We start from the raw sequence: 14,012 nt of genomic DNA, 5'->3' as shown, positions 1-14,012 counted from the left end.
ATTTTCCCAATAGGACACTTCGCTCTCTAAATGCAGGTCAACTTGTGGTTCCCAGAGTTTCTAAGAGTAGAATGGGGGGCAGAGCCTTCGGCTATCAGGCTCCCCTCCTGTGGAACCAGCTCCCAGTGTGGGTTCGGGAGGCAGACACTCTCTCTACCTTTAAGATCAGGCTTAAAACTGTCCTGTTTAGTAAAGCTTATAGTTGGGGCTGGCTCGGGTATGTCCTGACCCATCCCTTAGTTATACTGCTATAGAGCTAGACTGCTGGGGGATTCCCATGATTCACTGGGTGCTCTCTCTCTATTTCTGTCTCTCTCCCTCTCTCTCTCTCGATGACTTCATGCCATTAACTTTGTATTTTTTTCTCTCCCGTAGTTTGTGCTTCTCCTCTCTCTCCCTCTCTCTGTCCTCATTCTGCAGGTATCTCTGCCTCGGGAGCAGCAGGATCCAGATCCACCACTACTCATCATTACTATTAACCACTGTTACCTGTCATTATTATTGGTAACACCATTACCTACACAGCTGTTCCTGGTCTCTCTCTCTCTCTTCTCTCCTCTCTCCTCCCCCCACCCCCTCTTTTTATCTTCTCGTAAACCCAACCGGTCAAGGCAGACGGCTGCCCACCCTGAGCCTGGTTCTGTTGGAGGTTTCTTCCTGTTAAAAGGGAGTTTTTCCTCCCCCCTGTCGCCAAGTGCTTGCTCTTTGTAGGAACTGTTGGGTTTTTCTCTTTAACAAAGTAAGGTCTTGACCTTACCCTGTAAAGTGCCTTGAGATAATATATATTATGATTTGGCACTATACAAATAAAATTGAATTGAATTGAAATTGAACTCAAGCACCATGTTATGACATGGTACAGGTATCAGCTCCATACCCATCCCCTGCATCAGGATAAAATCTCCAGTCTGTCGCTGGTGAAAAAGGCAAGACTGACCCCACAATGAACGAGCCTGTGTCACGCAAAAGTTTTATTGGCACACGCTCCTCACTGCCGACCAAAGAGACAACAGCATCTGCAATAAAGGGCTCAAAACCATCAGTGTTTGGAGCATCACATACCAACTCAAGCCCTGAAATACTGGAACAAGCCAGAGCAGGAGCAGGTGAGAAAGATTTACTCTTATTTCTAGACTGCAAAATAGGACATTGATCCTTCCAATGACCAGTGCCATGACAATAATTACACCTCCTGCTTCCACCATCTTTATTATGAGAGGGCTTAAAATCATGTGAGGGCCCAGGCAATGAAAACAGTGCACTGTATCGAGGGTTACCATAGCTATTTCCCCTACGCATCCCAACATTCCCAGAGAACGCATCTCCAAAACTCCCTTTGTGAGTCAGGACAAAATCATCGGCCAGCTCTGCCGCTTTAAGCACAGTAGTTGCCTTCTGTTCGCTTACATATATCGCAATATGTTGAGGAATCGAATTCTTAAATTGCTCCAACACTACTTATTCACAGAGGCTCTCAAAATCCTTCGCATTTGCAGCAGAACACCAGCGATTAAATTGGGACAGTAAATCACAAGCAAATTCCACATTAGTCTGCTTATCACCTTTCTCCCATTTCCTGATTTTTTGGCGAAATGCCTCAGGAACCAACTCGTACGCTTTCAAAAAAAATAAAATAATCCAAACTATCAGTGGCACTTAATGCTGAGTAGGCCTCCTGAGCCCGACCAGTGAGGACACACCGAAGCATTAAAGTTCTGTCTGCGTCCAGCCATTGCTTTGCATCCACAATGCGTTCAAACAAAAGTACGTATCAGGATCCTGTTCATTAAATTTAGGCACCAAATGCAGATTAGCACTGACATCAAAGGATCTCTGCTCAGCTTGAGAAACCACCAACCCCTCAGATGAAAGCTTTCCATCTTTAATCAAGTACACAAAGTGGACAAAACAATGTCTTTAATGTCACCTTTACATTTCTTATCTGCAACATTAATCCCATAATGCTCGGCTATTTGTAGTAACTGATCCTTTGTACAGCCACAAACACCTCTAAAGGCGCTTCAAAAAACTCAGACACAGATGCCATAACCACTTGTTAGCTGGACCCAACATAACGCAAAATGTTAGCCCTCTCCCAATGCACACCCGAGGTCAGACTGAACCCTGTGAGTTTTTCTCCACTAACTGCCTAACACGGATCTAACTAAAACTCAACCCTAGACTTCATGCAACTTGCGGTGGGTATTTACACACTTAAAACCAGCATGTTTGCACAGCAACACAGGCAATAGCACAAGATCACACGTATGTGCCCCCGAGACAATTGCCCGAGGACAATTGACACTAACCATGCTGTCGCAACACTACAAAAAAAAAAAAAAAATTCCTAATGGCACCCCATGCGCACCAGGGCCCAATCAGCTGATCAGCGCACCATGTGCCAAACCAAAGCTTTCCAACGATCAAACAAACCCCACGTAACTTTATTTAATTGTAGACGAGCCCCCACTTTGTCACAGCCTGGTTTTCTCAGCCATGACAAGGAGGGAGAGACACCATGTTAACGTCAAACAAGAATATTTATTAGAGAATCAAAGCAATAAAAGTATGATTCCTAACAAAAACCTAACTCATGGAGTGTGACAATCAGTAAGTCAGTGTGAAGTGCATGTTGTGTGAGTGGACATGAGTGCAAGTGTTGTAAGGGGCATTAAATAAACAAACGGATAACAGAAAACCTAAAGCAGCTCCCAACACCTACAGAGATGCCTACAAAGAGAGGGGGAGAGAGAGAGAGACATAAGTAACAGGAAGTGCCTTTTATAGGCTGGTGAACACTGGGCCCAGGTGTCACCAGGAAGCACTGATGACCAGAGGTGTACAGTACCATCACACAACAATAGGAGTCGCCACACCTTGGAAGCAGCTCATGCTGCCTCTCAAGAGGAACACCTGTTGATTGAGTTGAGAAAATCTTAATATTAATCTCCTCCATAAACCAGGCAAAGACCCTGCACTTCCATCTAGCTATCGTCCAATATCACTCATAAATGTAGATCTTAAAATCAATCATCAAGGCACTAGCTAGTTGTTGCGTCCCCAAGTGGTCCAGGGGAGTGGGGAAGTCACACAGTAAAAATAAAACGGGAAGAAGGAATAACCAGGAAACCAAGGTAAGGTCGCAAATAAGGTAATTTATTATAAAGTAAATAAGGTAACAAAAATCCTTTCACAGTAACGTAAAATGGGCTCCGGGAAATGGGTGGAGATGGTAAAACCTGGGAAAGAAAAAGCAACAATCAGGAAACTATAAGTTAAAACAAAAACACCCTCCTAGCCACAGGGAGTAGCACGCAGACACTACCATGTATATACACTCAGCAAACCGGCCCACTGGCCAATAACAATAATAGTAGGGCAGTCACCGCTCACTGGCACGCACACACAGCCTTCATGCTGCCGTCTGGCCCACTGGCACCCACACACCTCAGTTCCCAGCCTTTATACCAGCTCTAATGAGCAATAGGACACCGGTGTGCTCGTCCACTTGCTGCAGGAGGACAGTACCTGGAGGGGCAGCAGACAAACACTCAGAAAACACAACACTACAGCTGTAACACCCCCTCCCATAAGAACAAAACATTTTTTTGTTTTTCCTCTCCCCCCGGAGAAAACAATACCAAACACTTAAGAGCCACCAGTTAACGTCATCTCACCTCCCTTGCCATCCTGCAGCAACACAGCACCAGCTCCTGAGGCACTGGCATCCACTTCAAGCTTGAGGGGAAGAGAGAAGTTAGGAGCAGCTAGAACAGGGGCACTGCAGAGAAGGGACTTGGCAGCATCAAAGGCATGTTGACACTCATCTGACCACTCAAACGGAACAGCAGGACTATATAGCTTGGTAATGGAAGCAACCACTACAGAAAAGTTCTTACAGAAACACCAGTAGTAACCTGCCATACCCAGAAAACGCTGGAGCTCACGCCTAGTTGTGGTAGTGGGGACAGACAACAAAGCTGCGATTTTGGCATCCACTGGATGAACCTGACCCTGCCCAACCTGTTTCCCTAGATAGGTAACCATAGCCTTACCAAACTCACACTTTGCAAGGTTAAGGGTGAATGATGCTTCAGCCAGCCGCTGGAACACCAGCCTCAGAGTGGAAACATGCTCTGCCCAGTCACTACAGTACACCACGACATCATCAAGATACACATTACAATTGGGGACATCTCCTAACACTAGGTGCATCCGGTGCTAGAAGGTGGCAGGTGCATTTCTCATGCCAAAGGCCATGACAGCATACTGCATAAAATTATCTGGTGTTAGAAATGCAGATATGTCAGATGCTCTGGGGTTTAAAGGGACTTGCCAATACCCTTTAAGGCGGTCTAATTTGGTGATGAAAACCACAGGACCAATGCTGTCAATACAGTCATCCACACGGGGCAGTGGGAATGAGTCTGGCACTGTTACTGCATTAACCTTCCGGAAATCTGTGCAGAACCAAGGGGTACTATCAGATTTAGAAGCTCGTAAGCAAGGGGAGCTCCAGGGGCTGTAACTAGGGCTGGGTACTGAATTTCGGTTCTTTTAAGGCACCGACCGAAATGCTTCGGAGTATCAAAACATGCTTCGTCTTTTGGTGCCAAGTTTCGGTACCCAGAGGTTAATCACGTGATCAAGAACTGATCATGCTACCCTCGATTAGCTGTATTAACGTTACACTTTGCGGCATGCAACAAAATGTGGTTACGCCCACAGATGGGGTTCACGTGTATCTGCGTTGGGAACTGTAGTTGTGTGTGTATCGTTGAACCAGTTAAACGATGCCACCAAGGTCAAAAGCGTGGCTCCATTTCACCAAGATAGATGTCAATAGTGCGCGATGCAATATATGCCAAAAAGTCATCGCTGCTAAGGCCAGCAACACGACTAATTTAATGAAGCATTTGACCATGCACAAAATCAATTTAAGAGCAGAAAGTTGCTCCGTGTTTGACTGCAAGAAGGGCGGACCGCAACCATCCTCCTCTCAGCATTCAAGTCAGCCTGTGGACGCTACAGAGCCCAAGCGTACATTTTCTACTGCTGGAGACACCATCAGCCAGGAGCAGGCTTGTCTGTGTCCTGAGAAAGCAGACATGTTGATTTTTCTGAAGAAAAACTGCTAAGTGAAAAGTATCCTCAGTATGTAGGATAGTATTAGACACCAACCTGTCACTTGTTTGCAACTGTTTTGCACTGGAAATTATTTCTTGTTAATTTTTTCTGTAAGAAAACTGCTTGGATTGGAAAAATACTGAGCTGAAAAATAAAACTGAAAATTTGTACTGTTATGTGTAATGTAATTTCCTTTTTGTTAGAATTGATATTATAAAATTGGTATCGAAAAAAGTATCGCTCAGGAACCAGTATTGAAGTGAAGGTATCAGTATTGGTACCAGTATCGAAAACATTTGATTGATACCCAGCCCTAGCTGTAACTGGGCTTGGATAGGCCATTTTCCACTTGATAGTTAACCTCTCTCTTCATTTCCCTCTTCCCCACAGGTCAGCGATAGGCATACTGCTTAATTGGAGCAACAGTACCGACATCAATATCATGCTATAGCACACTAGTTTGTGTTTGCACATCACTGAACAGGGAGAGGGGTAAGAGTGACATAAACTGAGCACGTCCCCTCGCTGACCTTCAGGGAGGTAAGAAAGATGGGAGTTCGCATTAGACGGAATCTCAGAGTTGGACAACCTACCAGAGTGCTGAGAAGAATGCTCTGCCAACCCATCATCCACATCAACATCACTGGCTCCCGCACAAACCAAAGAAGCAACAGATACCATCACAGGGACAGCAACCTCTGGAAACTTTTCCTGCTCCCCCTGGGCAGCATCCCTAGAGTGGTAAGACTTAAGCATATTAATATGGCACAACCGTGTTGTCCTCCTCCACTTGGGAGTGCGGATGATGTAATCTGTATATGATACCTTGCTGTCCACCACATATGGACCTGAGAAGTGGGCGGTGAGAGCAGAACCAGGCATAGGCAATAAGATCAAGATTTTATCACCAGGTCATACAGCTTCTTCATACTGACCTGAGAAGAGGCAAGGGCCTCCTTCGCCAACGAGCTTGCATGATGCAAATGCTCTCTACACTGTGACACAAAATTCTGCACATTAGTTTTTGAAGAAGACTCAGCGAGCAACTGCTCCTTCAACACCTACAGTGGAGGACGCACATGTCGACCAAACACCAGTTCAGCTGGTCTGAACTCAAGGGACTCCTGTTTCGCATCAAGGAATGGCAAAGAGAACAAAAGGCAGCCCTTCATCCCAGTCTCCCCCTTTGTCAAAACTATTTCTTCAACATTGACTTTAAGGTCTAATGCCAGCGTTCAAGTGAACATTGTGACTCAGGATGGTAGGCACTGGACACTGAATGAGACACAACTAAAGCCTGCAAAGATTGTTTAAAGGTCCTTGACAAAAAATTGGTTCTTTGGTCAGTTTGCACAACTTTAGGTAGTCTGAAGTTGGTGAAAAACTTAGTCAAGGCTTTAGTGATGGCTGGTGCAGTGATTTTACGTAGGGGAATTGCTTCAGGAAAATTAGTGGAGACACACATTACTGTCAGCAGGAACTGGTTGCCTGATTTTGTTCTTGGCAGTGGACCGACACAGTCTACAATAACATGTTCAAAAGGCTCACCAACAGCAGGAATGGGGTGCAGAGGGGCCGGAGGCACTACCTGATTTGGTTTACCCACAACCTGGCAGGTACTGCAAGTTTTACAAAAACTTACCACATCAGACTTCATTCCTGGCCAAAAGAAATGCTTTAGAATACGGTTGTAGGACTTAGTGATGTCCAAATGACCTGACCAAGCATGCTCATGGGCCAGCTCTAACACATGCTGCCGACAACCAACTGGAACCACTATCTGATTCACTGCAGATTCCAGTATCCAGTATCTATCAGTATCAGTACTGATATCAGATACTGCAGTCCCCAATCCTCACCAACTGCACCACCTGAACAGGGGTTCCACTTTCTCATTAACACACCATCATCAACCATGAATGACTGACTTTTATTACATTCACTAGCGCTCCCAGCAGCAGCAGGGAAACATTTGGCCAAAGATGGATCACACTTCTGAGCCTCAGTGAGCATGCCACAAGTCAGCAACAGTGACATTACTGGTGCAGTAACAGCTGTTGCTTTACCTTCAGGTTCCCCTGAGATGCACTTCACCAACTGACCATCAGGTGGAAACCTATCCTCCGACAAAACAGAGGCCAGAAGAGAGTCAGACAGAGCAACATCCTGAATCTGCTTACGGGTCTTACGGGATCGCCTTGTCTCTCGCGAAGTCGGTATAGGTCTGACTAGATGCTTTCTTTTGTTTTGTTTTTTTTATTATTTTTTTGGGCTTTTTATGCCTTTATTATAGATAAGTGGAGACTGACAGAAAAGGGGGTAGAGAGAGGGGAATGACATGCAGGAAAGAGTCGGACCCGTCGGGAGTCAAACCAGTGACTGCCTGCTAAGAGCGTCTTATGCTCAACATGGTACGTGCCTAACCACTCGACTACTGGGCCGCCCCAACTAGATGCTTTCTTAAGACCCCTAAAAAGATCGCGCCTTTAAGCGTCCCATAAACTAAGCTATATTCAACTGACTAAGAAGAACATGCCTCCTGAGCCCTACCAGTCAATTTACACTGCAGCAGAATCACCCACACATCTTTTGGCCACTGCAAGGCCACAGCAATGCACTCGAACGCACCAAAATATGACTACCTCCGACTCACGGAATACTCCTCCAGGTGGAGACGAGCTAAAGACACCTTTAATTGGGCATCTACCCTAGAGCCAGGAGATGACTCCATGGAGAACGGATCAAACACACGTGGTGGTGAGCGACTTATCCTCCATCTCACTGTGCTGCACACCTGGTGTGAAGCCAACAGGATGCTGCTCAGTTGCCTCTTCCACTGGAGGGTCAGGGCGATCCTTGTCTGGAGATAATGCGGCCTCCAATCCCAGAGACTCCACAGGTGCCGGCAAAGTAAAAATCCCCTTCCTTACCAAACCAGTTTCAAGGGCTGCTTTAAGCTCGCTTTTAGCATGAGCGCGAGACACTGTAACTCCATAAAACTCTGCAACTTCGTGTAAGTAGCTTTTTCTCAGCTTATCAAACTGACTCAGTGTGGGATTGGCCACAAACTCATCTAAGAGCCATAGTTACTGGGTGACACAAGATCAGCTTCCAGGCTATGGAGTAATTGATTGCCGTATGCTCTGCCGAGCTAAACCAAACAATGCCAAAACCAATGCTTGGCCTTAAACATCACACTACTAACAGCAGTTTCAGTACAGGTGGTGTAGTGTCCTAAGTTCCATATGCCATGTGACTTCCTGGGTCTGGTACATTCAGTTAGGGGCCCGATGTCAAAAGGACATGGGAGATGCATGAGTGCTTCTTTTTCTTAGGAAATGAGGTCCATTTAGATATGGACCATATATCTTTTCTCAGCTTCATGACAAAAACTAACCTATATAAGCGGGTAGTCAGAGCTGTTATTCAGAGGAGATTCATACTGGCTTCGACTCCTCTCTCAGGCAATCCATGGTGCTTGATTTGATGCTGGACTTCTTTGTAATAAATCTCTTTAAATACAAGCGAAGGGACTGAAGCAGCCCAGCTGGACACTCACTTACTTAACTGAGAAAGCTGTCCAATTACCGCAGTAGCCACCAGAGACTAAAGCACAAAAAAAGAAACAGCTTACTTGGACCTTACACTGGCCTCCTGATCTTTCTCTATCCCGAGCCACAGATGTTACGTCCCAAAGTGGTCCAGGGGAGTGGGGAAGTAACACAGTAAAAATAAAACGGGGAGAAGGAATAACCAGGAAACCAAGGTAAGGTCGCAAACAAGGTAACCAAAATCCTTTCACTGTAATGTAAAACAGGCTCCGGGAAATGGATGGAGTCGGTAAAACCTGGGAAAGAAAAAGCAACAATCAGGAAACTATAAGTTAAAATGAAAATACCCTCCCAGCCACAGGGAGTAGCACGCAGACACTACTGTGTATATAAACTCAGCAAACCAGCCCACTGGCCAATAACAATAACAGTAGAGCAGCCACAGCTGGCTCGCGCACACGTACAGCCTTCAGGCTGCCATCCGGTCCACTGGCACCCGCACACCTCAGCTCCCAGCCTTTATACCGGCTCTAATGAGCAATAGGACACCAGTGCGCTAATCCACTTGCTGCAGGAGGGCGGTACCTGGAGGGGCAGCAGATAAACACACACACAACACAACACTACGGCCATAACACTAGTAGAATTGGAAAAAGTAACATCTTATATAATACATCCAGATCAAAATGGGTTTACTAAAGGTTGTCAGTCCACTGACAACACAAGGAGACCAATTGACCTAAAAAACTACTGCAACATTCAAAGTAAGAAAGCTGTTATTGTCTCACTGGATGCAGAAAATGCCTTTGACAAGGTGAATTTGAAATTTCTTTTTGCAACTTATAGAAATTTGGATTTGGTGATAACTTCTTGTCTTGGTTTAAAACATTATACAGGTCACCTAGCACCTGCGTCAAAATAAATGATCTAACTTCTCCATGCTTCAATCTCGAAAGAGGCAACAGACAAGGTTGTCCACTCTTTCCTTAGTCTGCCATATTTATTGAACCACTGGCAGCTGCAATTCGGCAAAATAATAATATTAAAGGGATTCAAACAGAAAAGTTAAGCCATAAAATTAGTATTACTTTTTCTTTAAGATACACATGCCTCTCTTTCTGAGACTATAACACTCAGATAAATTCTCTTCTATCTGACCACTCTATTAATTGGAACAAATCAACTGTCCTTCCCATAGCTTTTGACTTCCAGTTCAACCCAGCTATTCCATGACAATCTGGAACCTGGGCATCAACATTTCCACCGAGCTATCAGACCTGACATGGTTATATCACATTCCCCTACATATAAAAATAGAGGATGACCTCTGTCCATAGTACTCTGCCCATATCACTTATGGTAAGAGCAACAACAATCAAAATGATGATCTTGCCAGAAATCAACTACATTTTCTCAATGGTTCTGACTCAACCCCCAAGGCTTGGTTCAAATCACTGGATTCCATAATCTAAACATTTTTATGAAAATCTAAACCACCATGAATAAGCCTTAAAACCTTACAGAAACCCCAAAATCAGGGTGGTCTGGAGCTTCCAAATTTCTGCAATTTCTGGCCAATAGACTACAATATATCCTAAAATGGATATTGAACAAACTTTCTGGACTGGCTCCCTATTTGTTGGTGGGTCTGGATGTTCCATACTGGGCCCCTAACTGTGCTGTCCGGGGGGGGGGGGGGGCAGTGTGGCTTGAGGGGCCCCCCTCCTGTCTGTCTGTCTCTGGTTCTATGTGGACTGTGCAGGGAGCCTGGCGTGTGGGGGGAGAAGATATATATAATATACTTTTTTTTGTGACGTTTGAGAGTTTTTTTAGAAATTCACACTTTTCTATTACTGATTTTTAAGTTTGCAAATTAGGTTAATAGAAACGCACTTACTCAGTGGTTGAAGTCATCATATTTGAAAACAAGAGTAACACAGTGTGTCTAAACTTAAATGTCGGATTTTCCTACCAACTACGGTTGTCACCTTCTATGTAAAGAAATAAGGGATGTGCCTTTGCTTTATATCCCAAAATACATATAGGGTAACAAAAAATGTAGCATAATGCTGCTTTACAATTACTGTTTGAGAGGAAAGTCCAGAAGAGAGTATGACATGCGGCAAAGGACCACAGGTCAACAACTCAAACCCGAGCAGCTGCAGTAAGGGATAAGCTTTGTAGAAAGCGTCCTATCTGGTAAGATACTGGGGCACCATACTGCCATTGTTATTTGTACAAGGCAACTACACATGTATAGTTGAGTTTGCAGTCTCTTGCTCATTGATAAACTTCTGCAGTGCACTTGTAGGCTGTAACTGGTTTGGTTTTACTTGACATTACATTATTCACAGCACCTTCAGGACATAGTTGACATGGAAAAAAATATGGGACAAATTTTATTTTAGCATCTCTGCTGCATAGGAGCATTTTATTTATTTATTTTTTTGTGTGTGGGGGGGGGGAGAGTCGGATCGGTGACTGCCTGCTAAGAGCATCTTGCACTCAACATGGTATGCACCCTAACCACTCGACTACTGGGCCGCCCCCGGCATTTTATTTTCAAATGCAGGACGATCTTGTAATATCCGGGACAGGTAGCAACCCTAATACTAACTGCTCCTTGAAGAGATTCTTAACCCTTTCTTTGAGATAAAACATTCAATTCAATTTATTTGTATAGCGCCAAATCATAATATACATTATCTCAAGGCACTTTACAGGGTAAGGTCAAGACCTTACTTTGTTACAGAGAAAAACCCAACAGTTCCCACAACGAGCAAGCGCTTGGCGACAGGGGGGAGGAAAAACTCCCTTTTAACAGGAAGAAACCTCCAACAGAACCGGGCTCAGGGTGGGCGGCCGTCTGCCTCGACCGGTTGGGTTTAGGGGAAGATAGAAAGAGGGGGAGGGGGAGGAGAGGGGAGAGAAGAGAGAGAGACCAGGAACAGCTGTGTCGGTAATGGCGTTATTAATAATAAAGACAGGTAATAGTAATAGTAAAGATGAGTAGTGGTGGATCTGGATCCTGCTGCTCCCGAGGCAGAGATACCTGCAGAATGAGGACAGAGAGAGGGAGAGAGAGGAGAAGCACAAAACTACGGGAGAGAAAAAAAAAACAAAGTTAATGGCATGAAGTCATTGAGAGAGAGAGAGGGAGAGAGACAGAAATAGAGAGAGAGCGCCCAGTGAATCATGGGAATCCCCCAGCAGTCTAGCTCTATAGCAGCATAACTAAGGGATGGGTCAGGACATACCCGAGCCAGCCCTAACTATAAGCTTTACTAAACAAGACAGTTTTAAGCCTGATCTTAAAGGTAGAGAGGGTGTCTGCCTCCCGAACCCACACTGGGAGCTGGTTCCACAGGAGAGGAGCCTGATAGCTGAAGGCTCTGCCCCCCATTCTACTCTTACTAACTCTGGGAACCACAAGTTGACCTGCATTTAGAGAGCAAAGTGTCCTATTGGGAAAATAGGGAACTATAAGCTCTCCAAGGTATGATGGTGCCTGACCATTAATGGCTTTGTAGGTGAGGAGGAGGATTTTAAATTCTATCCTGGAGTGTACAGGGAGCCAATGCAGAGAGGCTAACACAGGAGAGACGTGATCTCGTTTCCTTGTTCCTGTCAGTACTCGTGCTGCCGCATTCTGGATCAATTGGAGGCTTTTTACTGAATTTTTGGGACATCCTGACAATAAAGAGTTACAGTAGTCCAGTCTTGAGGTAACAAATGCATGAACTAGTTTTTCAGCATCCTTTAGACATAGAATGGGTCTGATTTTAGCAATATTGCGCAGGTGGAAGAAGGCTGTCCTACAGACTTGCTTTATATGTGAAGTAAAGGACAAGTCCTGGTCAAAAATGACACCAAGGTTTCTGACTGTAGCACTGGAGGCCAAGGTGATGTCATCCAGGGTCAGTATATTATCACATAGTGTATCTCTGAGGTGTTTTGGGCCAATTACAATAACTTCAGTTTTGTCTGAATTTAAGAGTAAGAAATTACTGGTCATCCAGATTTTTATGTCCTTAAGACACACCTGAAGCTTGGCTACCTGGTTAGTCTCACCTGGCTTCATGGATAAGTACAGCTGGGTGTCATCTGCGTAACAATGGAAATTCATCTGGTGCCTCCTAATAATGTTTCCCAGAGGAAGCATATATAGACTGAAGAGCATTGGTCCTAGCACAGAACCTTGTGGAACTCCATGACTGACTTCTGTGATGATAGAGGAGTCATTGTTAACATGAACAAACTGGAGTCTATCTGACAGATATGACTTAAACCAGCTTAGTGCGGTTCCTTTGATGCCGACCATATGTTCTAGTCTCTGTAATAAAATCTTATGATCGATGGTGTCAAATGCGGCACTAAGATCTAGTAGGACAAGTATAGAGACAAGTCCATTGTCTGAAGCTATGAGGAGATCATTGGTAACCTTAACCAGAGCTGTTTCTGTGCTGTGATGGACTCTAAAACCTGACTGAAAGTCTTCAAACAAACCATTCCTGTGCAAGTAATCACATAACTGGCTTGCAACGACCCTCTCAAGGATTTTGGAGATAAAGGGGAGGTTGGATATAGGTCTATAATTGGCTAAAACGTCAGGATCAAGAGTAGGCTTTTTAAGTAGAGGTTTAATTACTGCAACTTTAAAAACCTGCGGTACATAACCAGTTGATAAAGATAAGTTAATCAGACTTAATATAGAGGTGTCAAGTAAAGGAAAAACCTCTTTGAACAACCTTGTTGGAACGGGGTCAAGAAGACAAGTTGATGGTTTAGATGAAGAAACTGTTGAAGTGAGCTCAGGGAGATGTACAGGAGAGAAACAGTCAAAATATAAGCCAGTTACAGTTGACTCTGAGGCTGCTGAACTGGACAATACATCTGAACCAGCTGTGGGGAGGAGATGGTGAATTTTTTCTCTAACAGAGACAATTTTATCTGTAAAGAAGCTCATGAAGTCATTACAACTGAGGGCTAAAGGTATAGATGGGTCAACAGAGCTGTGGCTGTCTGTCAGCCTGGCTACAGTGCTGAACAGAAACCTGGGATTGTTCTTGTTTTCTTCTATCAATGATGAATAATAGGATGTTCTGGCTTTACGGAGGCTTTTTTTATACGCCAACAGGCTGTCTTTCCAAGCCTTTAAAGATTCATCCAGGTTAGTAGAACGCCACCTTCTTTCTAGCTTCCTTGAATTTTGCTTTAAAGCTCGTGTTTCTGAGTTGTACCATGGAGCTAGCCTTCTCTGACTCACTACCTTCTTCCTCAGAGGGGCCACAGTATCTAGAGTTGCACGCAGTGAGGCTACAGTACTATCAACAA

The 14,012-nt window shown here is 44.6% G+C and overlaps 1 long non-coding RNA gene across 1 annotated transcript; it reads right to left on the bottom strand.

The window, feature by feature from the left end:
• Positions 1–297: 297 nt before the first annotated feature.
• LOC139620247 (uncharacterized) lies at positions 298–10,389 on the bottom strand. Its single transcript, XR_011690778.1, has 2 exons — positions 3,387–10,389; positions 298–3,239 (listed from the first exon to the last, which is right to left on the bottom strand). It is a non-coding gene; the product is annotated as an uncharacterized lncRNA (long non-coding RNA).
• Positions 10,390–14,012: the final 3,623 nt, after the last annotated feature.

The sequence above is a fragment of the Trachinotus anak genome, unplaced genomic scaffold, assembly GCF_046630095.1.
Source record: "Trachinotus anak isolate AG129_WGS33_773 ecotype Australia unplaced genomic scaffold, CSIRO_AGI_Tana_v1 ptg000004l, whole genome shotgun sequence".
NCBI lineage: Eukaryota > Metazoa > Chordata > Actinopteri > Carangiformes > Carangidae > Trachinotus > Trachinotus anak.
The sequence above is the reverse complement of the archived record's forward strand: the minus strand, read 5'-3'. Positions and strand labels throughout refer to the sequence as shown.